At 38.2% G+C, this 15,998-nt stretch overlaps 1 protein-coding gene across 2 annotated transcripts in view; it reads right to left on the bottom strand.

The window, feature by feature from the left end:
* Window positions 1-15,998, bottom strand: part of ATP10B (ATPase phospholipid transporting 10B (putative)) — a 205,594-nt gene that overhangs the window by 153,729 nt on the left and 35,867 nt on the right. The gene's annotated exons all lie outside the window — the stretch shown is intronic.

Below are 15,998 nucleotides of genomic sequence, written 5' to 3'. Positions count from 1 at the left end.
TTGAATACCTATGAAAACTTGAAAGGGATAATAATACAGTCAAGTGACATCACTTAAAAAAAAAATCAAGCTAATATTATTTACAGTATTCATGCTGCACTTTAATGCACTGAAGGCAGTTAGAAACGTAATCTAAAGTATTCCAAAGTAGCTATTAAATAAAACATACAAAGATGTGAAGCACTCCTGGCTTTGTTTAACAAATAGAGATTAACTCCCAAAAGATCTGTATGTACTCAACTACTAAGAAAATCATCCCAAGTATCTCTTAGGTCAGTACTCCCTGTCCTCCTCCACATCAGGTTGTATAACACAGTTCACCTGCAGTGCAGTACCTTTCTCAGGATGAGCACAATCAAAGGCTTTCACTGCAAAATACCCTTTGTGGGGCCCTGGTCTACATGGATATGGCACAGATTTTGAGCAAGATAATTTATTCTGCATTGAGCTCCCCAGTGCCTTAGCTAGACTTGCTAATAGCTGAGCTTCTACTCCATGACACACTGGAATCTGCAATATAGAACTATTCAGTGCAGTACAAATCTTTTTACCTCCACTTTTCTGTAATGAGGAGATAGTACTCATTATTCTGTGCACACAAAACTTGGGATTCATTCATCTGTGTGCTGTTTGTGGTTCTGGCTGTATCAGAAACTCTGTTGACCTAATGGAAAAATTCATAGTATGCCAAAGCAATTTCTACATGCCTGTTTCTCTCGCAGACCTTATGTACCATAGGGTCAGTTAACCAGCTGACCTCTTCTTGTGGTGCTGAGCTGGAAACAGCTCTTATGGTAAAAGTGCACAAATATTCCCAGGGAGAAATTTGAAAAGATTGCTCAGTCTTCTTATAAAAACACAGAACCAAGTTTACCTGTTTATTCCTTTATGTAGAGACCTAGTATTATTTAAGAAGCCATAGAAATAAAACCATGTTGAATGCAAGAGGTTAAGGCTTTGCAGCATAAAGCAAATTCTCAGTTCTGAAGCTTCTAGACAGTACAATTAATTAAATGACCCGAAGCAGTACGTACTACACCTTGCTGATATCTGTTTATTCTGGTTTAACCACTTCTCGAATTTGTATATATTAAACTAATTTAGAGAACAAATCTAATTCTTTTAAACCCAACTAATCCAGAGGTCATGATAAATTACAATCATAATAAACATCATAATAAATGATAGAAAGTCATGAGTAAGGTAACTTACCTGATTCATAAAGGCTTAAAGATAAATTCTGTGGCATCTGATTCTCCAGTTCGTATTTGAGGTAATTTCTCCTGAATTTCTTCACATACCAGAAACTAAATATATACTTGTAGGCAATGTGAGATAACCTTAGTGCTTTCTGGAACAGAGACATTAATCTATTTCTACTATGCAGCTTAAACAATAACAATTAATCTGTAAAGATCATGGCCTTCAAGAGCAGAGGCTATAGACACCATGAAAATGGAATGTGGAGTCTTTGATAGTTTGGGGCCGTATCTGTTATAGACGCAACCTAACGCCAATCAAATGGGACCTATCAATTTAAACTATGTGAGAATCTGAAATCTTGGACTTGGATCATGGATGTTCAAATGTAACAACTTTACATCCAGCTTGTTTCTGGTAATTAAACACTTGATATAAAGAACACATTGATAGCAAGTGTATTTGTGTGCCACTTTTGGCAACAAACTCTCCAGACCAAAATGTATTCCACCGTACCCTCTCAAAAATGGATTATTAATGTGATATTTAAATGGAGAAAGGTAAGCTCCTTTTGGACTCCATGCACAGTTTTCTTCTCAGTACCCAAATATGCATTGGAAATTTAACAGCACTGTCACTCAGCACTCTTACAAGTAGTGACAAATAACATCTGCAATGGAAAAGGCAGGGAAAATTAGACAGAATGTAATTACTTGCATTGGAGTCTGGCCAAGACATTCAAATTAGCAGCAGGACAACGAGAAAAAAAATCTTGTAACAAAATCTGAAGCCAAGTAACACCTGGAGTGCTCTTTTTGCTAGGCAGATGCAATGTCAAAAGCTGGAGGATAGTAACAGCAGCCAGAAAGTTAAACAAGACTGATTCTAACACCAGCTGGATGCCACTTGTAAGGATACACACAGCATATATGCCTGAAGGATGTGGCAAACCACCCAGAGGTGTTCTTCAAGTGTGAAGGAGAGGAGAGCTTCTGGACAAAATTACTAGACCACATTGGAAAGCAGCTATGACCACTGCTTCAGGAAGCGCGGGAGAAGAAGAGGTTGGCAAAAATTGGTATCAAGTGTGTGATAATTTGAGTAAGTTTTTCTTGATGTATGAGGTTTCATGACACTTTCCAGAAGAGATAAAATAGTCACAGAAACTGCTTCTGGCTTCATCCACTGTAACTGATCGAAGTAATGTATGTTTTCTGAAGATTTAGCCTGTAGATTAGCTCAGCTAACAAAAGCCTGATAAAACAGATGAAAAAACTAAACACTTCATAAGAGGACCTCTGTTATAACATGAAGATAACATCTGTACCTATGTTACATAAGGAGATGGGGAGCTTGATGGTATAAAAGTCTGTAATCATGTTAAAATTTAACATAATTTTATTCTAAATTCAGGCTGCTATCTCTCCTTTTTCTACCTCTCCTTCATTGTAAAACAACAATAACAACCACCAAATAAAAGATGTTTCCGTTATTGCAAAACTGTAAGGGTAGTTAGTAAATAAAGGCATGACACTGAAGGATGGAAACAGAATCTGTTGTCCATCCCTGCTTCAGATGCTGTCTGGTTATAGGACAGCTTTAAGATGCATATTAGTGTTTACTGAATTTTCCAAGGAGGCTCTTCTGCTGCCTGAAGCTCCTTTCTGTACGATGAAGATAATGAGGCTTGTTTGCCTTCTAGAGAATGCAAGAGATAAAAATAACTGGTGTCAGTAACTGAGGTGTACAAAATGTTATGTTCTCTTTAGATAACTGTTGTATGAATCCGGAAAACGAAGGTGGAAAAATAAAATCTAAACCTGGGGTTGGATATTCTAGGAGAAAAAAGTGTGAGGCTCCTAATTCCTACTGATTTTTTGCCTTCTTAATATTTTATTTTAGAATTCTGCAATTAAAAAAAAAAAGTCACACACAATAAAAAATACAACAAAATGAGAGATTTAAACTTTTTAACTTTTAATAATATTACCCAACAGATTCCACCACCATTCATCATTATGGCTAAGGAAATGCTCACTGTGTGATGTAGCATGGAGCTCTATGATCTGCCTCTGAATGTACTAGCACATCATTTTGTTGGAGTTATTAGCACTGGTTAAATACCAGATTGTTTAATAATAAAGGCAGAGTGGCTGGTGGTAGCTTAGAGACCCCAGTATTTCACAGCGATGGATGCTGCTGAAGGAGAGGAGACACACAGCTTGTAAGAGAGGTCCCAAAATCTGAATCTGGCATCTTTGGCAGAGTGCTGGACATCTCTGGAATACCACAGGAAAGGGGACAGAGAAAAGGAAAACGTTTTCAGGCTGCTAGAAAAGAAAACCAAAACTGCTGAACTAAGGACTGCTCAAGACAAGAACCACAATTCTAAATTAAAAAAAAACCCTCATTTCAAATAATTTCTGTGATTTTTTTTTTTAATTGAAAGATCTTGTATATATAATGCATATGCACTCCAGGTGTGTATATGCTACATAAGCTTAATTGCTTGTTTTCTGGTTTCCCACATTCAACTTTCAAACAATTTTGAAGAATAACTTTTTATTTCTCTAATCTGTAAGCAAGCAGCTATGGGCTATGGTCTACCAGTTCTCAGAGAAGCAATGAAAACAGAGTAAAGCTTTGAAGGGGCTTTGAATATCAGAAAAATCTTTGGCAATTATTAAAGTCCACAGTATTCCTAAGTTATGGGAGCTTACAGCAGTAGAGAAGATGAGAAGAAGTGAACAAACTTTAAAAGAGGAGCAAAGATTAATGCTGCTCAGACATTGCAGACAGTGTGGAACATCCCACCACAAATGTATCTAAGGAACAGCTTCAGGGGCATCTTTCTCATTTACAGCCATCAGGACAAGAATAGTATTACTGTGCCATCCTGATGAGACAGTCTGAGTATAACTTAAAGTAGTACCCAACATATTTCCTTACAAGGTAAATGAAGGGTACAGATAACACAGCAAATTGGCTTCAAATCTTTATAGTCCATATGTTTCTAATGCCTGGTCTTATACAAAGTTGTTGCTATTCAAGAGCCAATTGAACCCTTTATATTCCTGATCAAGGGCCAATAGGTGCAGCCAGGTTCCCAGTGCAAATGGATTATAGTGGGCAAGCGTGCCATGAGGTCCAGCAAGGCAGACAGTCTCCACAAACAGGAAAGCAATAGCTGCCTGCCAGCTACCTAATTGTGGAGTTGGTGTCTGCTGGGAAGCCAGCTGCCTTCCCAGCCTTCCAGATGGAAATGAGAATGTAAAAGAAGGTAGACAATGAAGGCTACATGGAAATCAAATTAAATAAACACTATTTGAAGTACAATTGTGATCTGTTTTGACTGGCCTTCTTTTTTGAAAAGCACTTCAGAGATTTTCTTTTCTGCATGTGGTAAAAACATTGCCTGTAGAAGAAGGTAATGAAGCAAAACTACTAGACAGCCTCTGATACGTTCAGAGCAGCTGTCTTGAACCTGCAAGTATGCAACCACATTTAGCAGCTATGAGTGTAAAGTTTAGAGATTCCTTCTTGATTATTGCTGTTTTGACTTGAACATGAATCTTGTACAAATCTTTTTAGTCTGCAAGCTGAAACAACTGCTTCTATTTCCTTCTGTTACTGTTTCCATTCAAGTCAGTAATACCAAGACTTCCTCCTAGTTCTAATCAATAAAAACAAGAGATAGCAGCCTTTCTGGAGTTCCAGAAGAAAAGGGTAGGTAATTTCTGGCTCACACAACACTCTGATGATGCCTGAGATAAGATGAACACTAACTGAACAAGCTTTCATAAACAGAGTATTTAGCAGGGTACCAAGGATAGAGTATCAGCTGACTCACTGATGTCAATACTAAGACATTTATTTCAGTGCAGCATATTTATCCATAATTACATAATAAACCATTTTCAACAATGTCAAATAAATGTAAAATTAACACATGTCCCCCTGTTGCTAGTACACATTATGACCATTCAGCCACAGCTGAACATGTCTGCAGAAATCTGATAAGGTCATTGCTGGACTACAAATCACTGCAACTTCAGTACTAGCAAGTCCATCCAAAACATTACACAATCCCTCCCAACCTCTGTGTTTGACTGCTGTTATCAGAAGAGTTTAGAAGGAAAATTTCTCTAAGTGAAATCAGTGCCTAAATAGGATAAGAGATAGTCCAAATAATATTACACAGAATTTTGAATTCATATAAAAAGACACAAGTTTTATTACACAAAACAAAAGGCAGCAACAGATGCAATCTAAACAAATCAGAATATGAACAGCTAGAAATGGGAGGAATTCTCTCCCATCTATTTCTTGAGCTACAAATATTTTGCAGAGACATAAAATCAGTTTTTAGGACTTACAGATATTTCCCTCCACAACAGCCCCACCGGTTTTTATTGGCAGTGAGGGTATCCAAATGTATGTTTCTATACTCATGCCAGTATTCATACAAAATAGTCAACAGAGTTCAAGCAGAACAATAGTCAAGCAATGTGTATTTTATGGAAATAAAATACTTTAATGTTAACATAGCAACTTCTTAAGTAGTTAAGTGCTCAAGATTAGAGCAGAACAGTGTATTTTCTGGAATTTATAAACTTACAAGGTACAACATTGAAACAGCAAAGTGAAAGAGGTAAGAAAAGGTCAGTTCCAAAAAAAAATATTGCAAAGTATCAATGACATAATGAAAAGAACCTGAGAAGATCAAGTTGATAACAGTTGTCCAGCTTGATCCAGCAGCACTTTAGGAATCTCCTGTACTGATTATCTGTTCTTTCTGCACTGAACTCCTTAACGGTTATATAGGGATGATAGTGGAATACTGGAGTTTTATAGGGATGATAGTGGAATACTGGAGTTTTCTCTGATATATCTTTTAGAATAGCAAAAGGATATTAGGGCAGTAATACTGATAAATATGGAGTGCTAGAGTTTTATATTCCTACTTAACCCTTAAGAAAGTATTTTCATAGAATCCTAGTTAGACAGCATTTGCCTTCCAAAGCACAACATGGAAATAGATTCAAAAACCATTCTAAAGGTATTTGAGTCCCTCATACTACTGTCCATGGATTTCTTTACTGTCATAAACAAGTACATAAAGTACCATTTGTCATTAGTGCAATGGTAGATACTGCTTTTACATTTTCTGGTGATGCAGAAATTTACCAGCCCAGGGAAACTGAAATGAAGTTTGCAGAATCATTCATTAAATCTCGGTTTCTTTCATAACATACATGGTGGCAGGAATAAGCCCAGGTTCCTCGAATTATGCCATAGCTAGATCAAAATGAACAAACTAAGTCTAAAGAATAAGTTTTCCTGCTACTTTGCTATTCCTGACTTGCATGTCCTTTCCATTGACAGATTTCTGTCAGTAAAATTAGCTTTGATCCAGGTCCACAACTGATGGAAACTAATTTGAATGGGGTTCATAGTTGGTATGAATTAATGGAGCCCAGCTGCCCTTATTTTAATTTGATAGCTTCTACCACTGCAGATTTGCATTCAGAAATTAAACTCTTCAAGTCCAATTCCAAATACTTTTATACCCTTTCCAATGATAGAGACCATGAGTGCGTGTTCTTTGACCTTTCAAATTTAATTATTAGTCAGAAAATTACTCAAACAAATCAGTCCTTCTTGCTATCTTCTCTTTCCTACAACTGCTTTACTTTTCCCCTACTTTGTGTTTCAGAATTCATTTTACTCTGTTACTACAATAGGATTTAAACAGTTGATTTTAACTTTAGATTAACTTGCAATAAAAACTAAACTAAGTTTTCATTTTGATTGTCTTGCAGGTAGCTAAATCCCCTAAAGTATCAGGCATGCAGCTATAAGCTTATCCCTTGCTTTTAAGCAGAGATCCAACCTTACAAGTTTGTACAAACATTATCACAAAGCCAAGCACATAAGTAAAGCAAGCCAACAAGTGTTTGACAGAGGACTCTCTAAAGAAGCACAAAATTTGCTTAGAGTAGCAATAGACTAAAAGAAAGGGAATAGCTGTATTTTTAAGGATGCTCACTCAAGGTATTCTTGTGGTTAAATTGATTGATAGGATGACAAATCTCTTCCACAGCCAAGGCTGTGTCATTCATGAGTAGATTCCAAGCCCAAATCCCCTGAGATTCTTAGAGCTTAAAATTTCCACAAATGTCTCCTGGAAGGTGTTTAGAGCTATCAGCCTATGCTGCAAGAATCAGCCTCCTCACTTGCAAACACACATGCGGCTGGCAGCTGTCCCTGGACAACATCAGAGGTTTAAGTTTGCTTTTCCTTCTTATCCCCTCTGTGGGTACTCAGAACAATTTGTATTTCCTTTTAGCCTTGTGGGAGTTCCTTTATTTCTACCCCATCACACTGGTATTCACCAGGAAACCATTTTTTTGGCATCTAATACCTACACAGCATCCTTTCTTTCTGTTTTTATCATATCTATGACCTTAGAACATCTCCTGTAGTTTTTCCACCTGACGCTGATATAGCTATATGCCAGATATCTCCAGGTATAACAGATGGCAGAGGAGCTGTCTCAGTTCAGAGTCAATCTTTTCAACAGGTTATGACTGTTATGCCACTATCCTTTATACTTTTTTCTGCTCCTTGAAAAATTAAAACCACCCAAAACAACCTAACCCAAACAAAAGCCAACCAACCATCACCAAACATTCTGTGGTAAGCATGGGCAATTGGACCAAGGAAGATGCTTGGGATGGTGCAGGGTTAAATAACAGTTTTGAGCAGTGGGTATACGTGAAGTAGTTCATAGTACTAGCCTAGGGAAAATCTATTTCTTTAAACATCTTTTTAAAAGTATAACAATGTCTGTTCATCATAATTTCTGGCCTTAAAAACATCCTGTCATTTCAGAGTATGGGAGAAAAGGGAGAGGCAGAAATCCAACTTCTATTTAGCATCTCTATTGCTTTTTAATGATCTCTTCAGTTTCTTAAATGATAACTTAATATCTTCTGCCATCATTTTTCAGACTCACACAATCCTAAGCGTTACTGTCTGTTTTCACGGCTCTTGGCTTTCTAGCATTGCAAGGCATCAGCAAGCTTCTACTGTCTAAACTGGCTAGGATAATAGTTATATCTATCACTGTAGATTCAGTGACAATTCATTGTGCTGATCCTAAACATCCACAATGCTATTCATTACTTGCAAGTCTATAAAGTCTGTTTTTCCTCTGCTTAGTGTGACTGTGCCCCATTCCATCTACATTCAAGCCATTATGTCATACTTGGAACACCAAATGCTGCACACTCCAGCTCAGTCACATCAATGCCTGTGAAAAGGCACTACTTCTCATAAAAAAAATAAAATAAAAATAAAGAGTTATAATATTTGGTAAATTCTACTTTTTTTCACAGTATCACAGTATGTTAGAGATTGGAAGGGACCTCAAAAGATCATCTAGTCCAATCCCCCTGCCGGAGCAGGAACACCTAGATAAGGTTACACAGGAACGTGTCCAGGCGGGTCTTGAATGTCTCCAAAGAAGGAGATTCCACAACCTCCCTGGGCAGCCTGTTCCAGTGTTCCGTCACCCTCACTGAGAAGAAGTTTCTTCTCAGGTTTAAGTGGAACCTCTTGTGTTCCAATTTGTACCCATTTCCCCTTGTCCTTTCATTGTTTGCCACTGAGAAGAGCCTGGCTCCATCCTCGTGACACTCCCCCTTTATATATTTATATACACTAATAAGGTCACCCCTCAATCTCCTCTTCTCCAAACTATAGAGACCCAGCTCCCTCAGTCTTTCCTCATAAGGGAGATGCTCCACTCCCTTAATCATCTTAGTTGCCCTGCGCTGGACTCTCTCCAGCAGGTCCCTGTCCTTCTTAAACTGAGGGGCCCAGAACTGGACACAATATTCCAGATGAGGTCTCACCAGGGCAGAGTAGAGGGGAAGGAGGACCTCTCTCGACCTACTAACCACCCCCCTTCTAATACACCCCAGGATGCCATTGGCCTTCTTGGCCACAAGGGCACAGTGTCGGCTCATGGTCACCCTGTTGTCCACCAGGACCCCCAGGTCCCTCTCCCCTACACTGCTCTCTAACAGGTCGTTCCCCAATCTATACTGGAACCTGGGGTTGTTCCTGCCCAGATGCAGGACTCTACACTTTCCCTTGTTATATTTCATCAAGTTATTCCCCGCCCAACCCTCCAGCCTGTCCAGGTCTCTCTGGATGGCAGCACAGCCTTCTGGCGTGTTGGCCACTCCTCCCAGCTTAGTGTCATCAGCAAACTTGCTGATAGTACACTCAATTCCCTCATCTAAATCATTGATGAATATATTAAATAATACTGGTCCCAGTACCGACCCTTGAGGCACTCCACTAGTTACAGGCCTCCAACTAGACTCCGCCCCATAGACTACAACTCTCTGGCTTCTCTCATTCAGCCAGTTCACAGTCCACCTCACTACCCGATCATCCAGACCACACTTCCTCAATTTTTTGGTGGAATTGAATAAATAAAATTTATTTTTATTTATATATTCTGTCAAAATGTGTACCATCTCCTCAGTACACTCCCTCTCTTACTTGTTTCTCAGGCTCTCACTAGAATTTTGCCGTTTTCTCCACCATTCACTTCAAAATATATTATATCTTCATTAAATGAATCGATTCCCACTTTCAAAAGTCTCTCCTCATTAACATCTAATTTACTGGTATTTAATTTGGATACAAGCACCCTGAATGTAGCTTCACAGTAACTTATATCTCTTATAAATTCATTTGAAATTCAGATCTATGCACATGCCCTCTTTTTCTGTTTTTACTTCTGACATTGTATGACAAGCACTCTGGAAAGCTATCAATTGCTTGTTTTCTGACAAGAATTCCTAATGTCTACTTGGATGTTTATAAATATGTTCTTCAAATTCAGGCAAAGTAAAAACCAGCTCATTAAAGCTCACACTTTGTTTCAGAATTTACATCCTCTAAAACACAGAAAGCATACACTACCATTAGAAAAGCAGGCAATACAGAGATTCTGCAAAGGTGAATTACAAAGCGAACTATGTGAATGAGTAATTCAGAGGTGACACTCATTTCAGTAGCATTCAGAACACATAATTCTCTAAGTGCACACAGATACTTGTTTTGAGCTTAGATCCCCAGTACTGATAATCTGAAAATTACGATATTAAGCATTTTGCTGACTTTTCTTTCAGATGCACTGCTTGTGTGCCTGACATGCAACAGTACACTACACAGTCCAGATTGCTGAGATTAGACAGAAACATGCATTGTTCTGCTTGTTTTTCTAGTTAACCATTTCTTTTCAAATAAATTTTTTGTATTTAAAGTTGAGAGAAAACAAAACACCATGTGGAGACACACTCAAAGGTAAAATACATTAGTGACTTTTCATTTACAGTGACAGTGAGACACATTTCTTCAAGGGAAATCTTACTGCTCAATAAACATTTTATTGTAATGTGAGTTTGTGTACTTTGTACAGTACTTCTGGTTTTTAAATATGACAATTCTGCCTTCCTCTCCCTTATAAATAAATAATTAAAAAATAAACAAAACAAACAAACAAAAAAACCAACCCCAACAAAACACCAAAGTATTTGAAACTGATAAAATAATGTTGAAAATATTTGTTTTTCAAACAGAACTGTTCAGTGTTACTTTTTCCCCCAGAATGTTAATAATGTAGGTCTATGTAAACACCCTCACTTGCTGAGTCTGGTGCAGACTCACGACCTTGGGGGACAGAGCAGATACACTGAGCTTTCTGCCTTGCATTGCCTCACAAGTCCACCTCATGGGAGTAGAAACTGTTCCCTCCCCTTTTTGTGTGCAGACCAGCGCTCACACAAATACTCCTATAACTGCAGCCACTGACCTTTTTCAGTATTTTGTTTTTAAAGTTTAAAAAAAAAAAAATTCCTACTGCAAGTTGTTTTTTTTTGGTGTTCCTTCCTCACTCCCTACATCAGGGAAAAGCCAAGGAAGCATCCAAGGGCAACAGAAGTGGGACTTGGAATAAATTGTATCAGTGGGAAATGAATACTAGGAGAAAAAAGTGTCCAAAGGGAGTACACAAAAAGAAATTTAGACTTAGAATCACTGGGAAATCCTGTACTGTCTTCTTTTGCAAGAGAAAAATTGAAGTCAAACACTAAGCACAGCTCCTGAATACAGAGACAGTTGAATTCCCGAGTCAGAACTTTGCCTCCCCAGATTAATGCACAAAAATTTATCTAAGTGAAGAAGTGTCTTTCTCTTCCCTTTAAAGGTAGCAATACTGGTATATGCTGAAAAGGTTGTTTTGGCCCAAACTAAATGAAAAGCTATGAACAAAACCAAACGAACAACAAAATCCAAACCAAAACCCAATCAAACCTCAAAGCATCTGTTGTCTTTATTAAGAGAAAACAAAAAACAACACTGCCACCTCTTCCTCCTCCCTTCCCTATAAATTTAGCACAGGAAGCCTTCTTCACAATCACTATCTCCCTTCCCTCCCACTTCAAGCCAGCAGAGGATTTGGGAGAAGCTTGACCTTGTAGCAGACGATAGCACTGTTAGAAGAATGAGATGACAACTGTGTTCAGAGCCATCAATTCTTTAGCTGGAATATTTGCCTTTCAATGTTTTGATTAAAAAGTGGGAGAAGAGGTAAGGGAGAGTGTTTAAAGTGGGCCTCTGGGAAGAGATAGAGAATGGGTCAGGAAAAGCAGCAAGGTAAGCAATATATATAGATTTCCAGGATCCTTTGTGAATCCTGAATGGGAAGCTTATCAAAAAGAGCATAAAGCTGGTCTGACGAGATAACAGGGTGAGTGGTATAGGAATAAATCCTAATCTCTTAACAGAACCTTACACAAGGCATTTTTTTCATTGCATAATAGGTGTATCTGGGCATTCATAAAGTGACACATGGCACACCTCCTGATGAACGGCTGGAAGTTTAAATGGTTGGTCTCTGAACACATGAAAAATTCTCAAGGAGGAGCAGCTTACCAAGAGCAAAATTCTTTCAAATGGTGAGATACCGACAGGCAATTCACAGTCTGTCAGAGGTATCAGTACAGCATTCAGGAACTTGTAAGGAAAACTTTTATCTCTTGTCATTATTCACTTTCTGTCTGTGACTCTAGGGTTTTTAGTATTTTTTGACTTCTGTTTGTGCCTGGGAAACAGCAAAAGCAATAAAGCAATTTGTGCACTCCATTTGCTCAGAGTAAATAATGATTAGCATCTTTACTCCTTTGAAATAGGACTTTTTTTGAAACCTAGATTGGCTTCTTGTCTTGGTTTTTTATCTGCTTGTTTTGCCTCGTATGATGGCACTTCAGCATCTTCTGCTAGCACTGAATTTGGGGCATGGAGGTCTTGTTTAAGAATCCCAATTAGGGTGAAAAAACATGATCTGCTACATTTTAAATCTTAATTTTGTTCTGTAGAGACAGATATGGACTAAAAAGTGCCAGAACTATTCAGCTTGCTGTAAAATAATTGCAAAATCACCAGGGACTCTTGTGGACTTTTTAAACAATGTTACAGAACCAAAAGTTTCAGGGTGCACTTGTGAGAATTTTGAAGCCAGGAGCTAAGTTACTTCAATTGAAAAGATACAATCTGAAACAAATCCAATATCTAGGCTCTGCTGTAAAGGAGAACGTGTCAAAATAGATGTTCTTATGCAAAGTTAACTAAGCAAGAAAGCTTTCATGGTTCACAGTAACCTTTTTATGAGAAATTAAAACACAGTTTTTCCTATAAGAACATAAGGAGTACCCTCTTGAGCAAGACATTACTCAGTCAAGCCTCGTTTTTTGCTTTGGGTGGTGGCATACAAGACACTGTTGAGAGAACAAATAAGCTTTGCCCTTTTGTACAGTCCTCTGGCCTTGTTCCCTTGCATCCACACCTGCTGCATTAGCAGTGCTAGAGCAGACATCACTGCTAGTCCCTTTAATGAGCAATTGCTAATTCACTTATTTAACAGATGGGAGGCATTAAAGAGAAAATCCAGCTAGATTTTTCTCATAAGACCTCTGTCCCAGCTTTTTGATGTTTCAAGACATAATGTAATGGAAACTGTTCCCCTGATTAGTTATAGCAACAGAATTTGCTGGTTTTCAGCTGAGGTCTGAGACTTACACTGGACAGTGGAATTAGCCTTGTAATGTAATAATATTTACCTGTGTCTATCAAACTTCTCTTTGGTGGGCTCTGGTAGAGAAGGAGCACCTTGTATCCTCATATATACTCCTCAAGCACCTATTACATTTACCAGCCAACGGTGTTAGCACATTCGGATGCCATTTATGGTTTATGCCAATCTATGCACCAAAAGCTAAGGAGTAAATAAGAACAGGCACGCTAACATAAAATGTCCCTTTAGTGCAGCATATTGTCTCAAACAGTAGCAGCAGTAGAACAATGAGGCAGGACAATCATGAGATTCTTCTCCTATAGCTTTTAGCTATTTTCAGCACCTTCTCTTCCCATCCCTTCAACGAGCATCCCTGATTTCTCTTGAATGTCTGTAAACCTCTTAGTCCTTTCTTTTCCAGACTGAAGCACTGTATATTACTGGACTCCTCTAATACAGAAGCCTGACAAGACACATTCCATTCAACAGCAGCCTTCAGCAACTGTTACATGGACTAGTGTGTGAAGTAACTCAGATACTGCCTGTTTGCAAATGGAAGTCAGAATCACAACTGGCCAGATGTCTACTCCTAAGCTACTGAAAGCAACAAAATGAAACAACTTTAACCACACAGCCAAAGCTAAGGTGCTGGGGTTTTTTTAAGCTTAGAAATTCCCTTTCTGGTGTCTTGGGAAGGAAGAAAAATGAGAGAAAGCCTTCATAAAGCTGGTTTTATGTAACAAAAGGGGATAAATTTTGAGATTTTTTTTTCTTATAGAGTGAGCATACAATGACCTTAAAAACCTGATGACATTTTCCCTTGGACTATGGGCTTAAACTCCTTTAACAGTTCCATCTCTACCACTGAGAGCTATAAACCACTTACTCCATATGTAAAACTTCTTACAAGACCCACTAATACTTCAGAATTTTTCCCCCCCTTGTTTATTGTACAGAAATATAATCTCTACTGGGACTTTGAAAGGAAGCCAAAGACATTTATTGCTAATCTGCTGTTTTAATTATCTGCACACAAACATCACACTCTTGGATTTAACTGATTTGAACAAGAAAATCAGATGCACACATTATTTAAGACTTTGTTTTTTTCCTCACTTATAATGAAAGTTCATTTTAAGCTATGAAGCTGCTCTAGCCAGCTCCTCATGCTGAGAGAAAAGTATGTTTCATACATTACTTTCTCTACAAACCTCCTAAGGAGATAATTAGGCATTTCAATTGATTGCAATTTATTAATCAGACAGTTGGCTATACCTTTTTTGAAAAAAAACACCAATGTTTTAGTTGGAGAAAGAGAGAATATCCAGCCAGATTTCCTTAAGTGCTACTTGCTCCAAATCATTTTTGTTTTCCTTTTATCCATTACATCTTGTCCAGGATTTTAAATGGATCATGGAAAAATCCTATGACTTTCTCCATGCCCATTCTCCACTTAAGCTTTTACTCAGCCTTCACCTTAAGCAGCCTAGGACTAGCCTTCCACTGAGCACACCTCATCTCCACCCTACTATGCCTAGAAAGCATAATACTATCAATATACATCACCCTATCAACCTGGCCAAACGAAAACCAAGCATCATCCTTTACCCTCATATCAATCCTCATACTACCATTCTCTGCCTGTGAAGCAGGCACAGGGCTAGCAATACTAGTAGCCTCCACGAGAACACATGGCTCCCACCACCTACAAAACCTAAACCTTCTACAATCCTAAAAATTATCCTACCAACAATAATACTACTCTCAACAGCCCTCCTCTCACCCCTAAAACTACAAGCCAACACCACAATATACAGCCTACTAATTGCCACCCTGATCCTACAATGATTAATCCCCTCATATTACCCATACAAAAACCTCATTCAATGAGCTGGTACCGACCAAACATCCTCCCCCCTACTAGTCCTATCCTGCTGACTCATACCACTTATAATCCTTGCAAGCCAAAACCACCTACAACACAAACCACCCACATGAAAACAAATATTCACAATAACCCTAATCACAGTACAACCCCTCATCATCCCAGCCTTTTCAACCACAGAACTCATAATATTCTACATCTCCTTCAAAGCAACCCTAATCCCAGCACTAATCTTAATCACACAATGAGGAAGCCAACCAGAACACTTAAACACCGGCAGGTACATTGTTAACACACATAGAACATTCATTCCATTGAAGAAAGCAGACAGCATTGCCTCCCATCCATAGTTTACCACTGATTTTTCTGGCTCCCTGATCTGTAGACTTCACTGCCATTTTTATTGATTATAAATGTTTATAATTGATTAAAAAATAAAAGATAATGTCTCAAAATTCATGCCTTACAATTATTTCAGTCACCTGCAGCAACTTTAATGTTCCAGTTGTTGCCCAGGTAAACATTTTGATGGAATTAAGCATCACTCAGCCATACAAAATTTCCTAAGAGAAATGCACATTTGGAAACAAACACATGGAAACATTGTTTACCAATGCTTTAATTTATTGCTGTGGTAGAATTGTTGAAGGGTTCCATGACATGTTTAAGGATACTGTGGGGACACATTGCACTGACACAATATCTACGATATTCTCAACAAAATTCCAAAATCATACAGTGATTCTGATCTCTCAAACC

Source organism: Neopsephotus bourkii, unplaced genomic scaffold (assembly GCF_033783945.1).
Source record: "Neopsephotus bourkii isolate Nb327-2 ecotype Australia unplaced genomic scaffold, CSIRO-AGI_Nbou_v1 NB_716, whole genome shotgun sequence".
In the NCBI taxonomy this organism is placed as follows: Eukaryota; Metazoa; Chordata; class Aves; order Psittaciformes; family Psittacidae; genus Neopsephotus; species Neopsephotus bourkii.
Note: the sequence above shows the minus strand (reverse complement) of the source record. Positions and strands in the feature narration are given on the sequence as shown.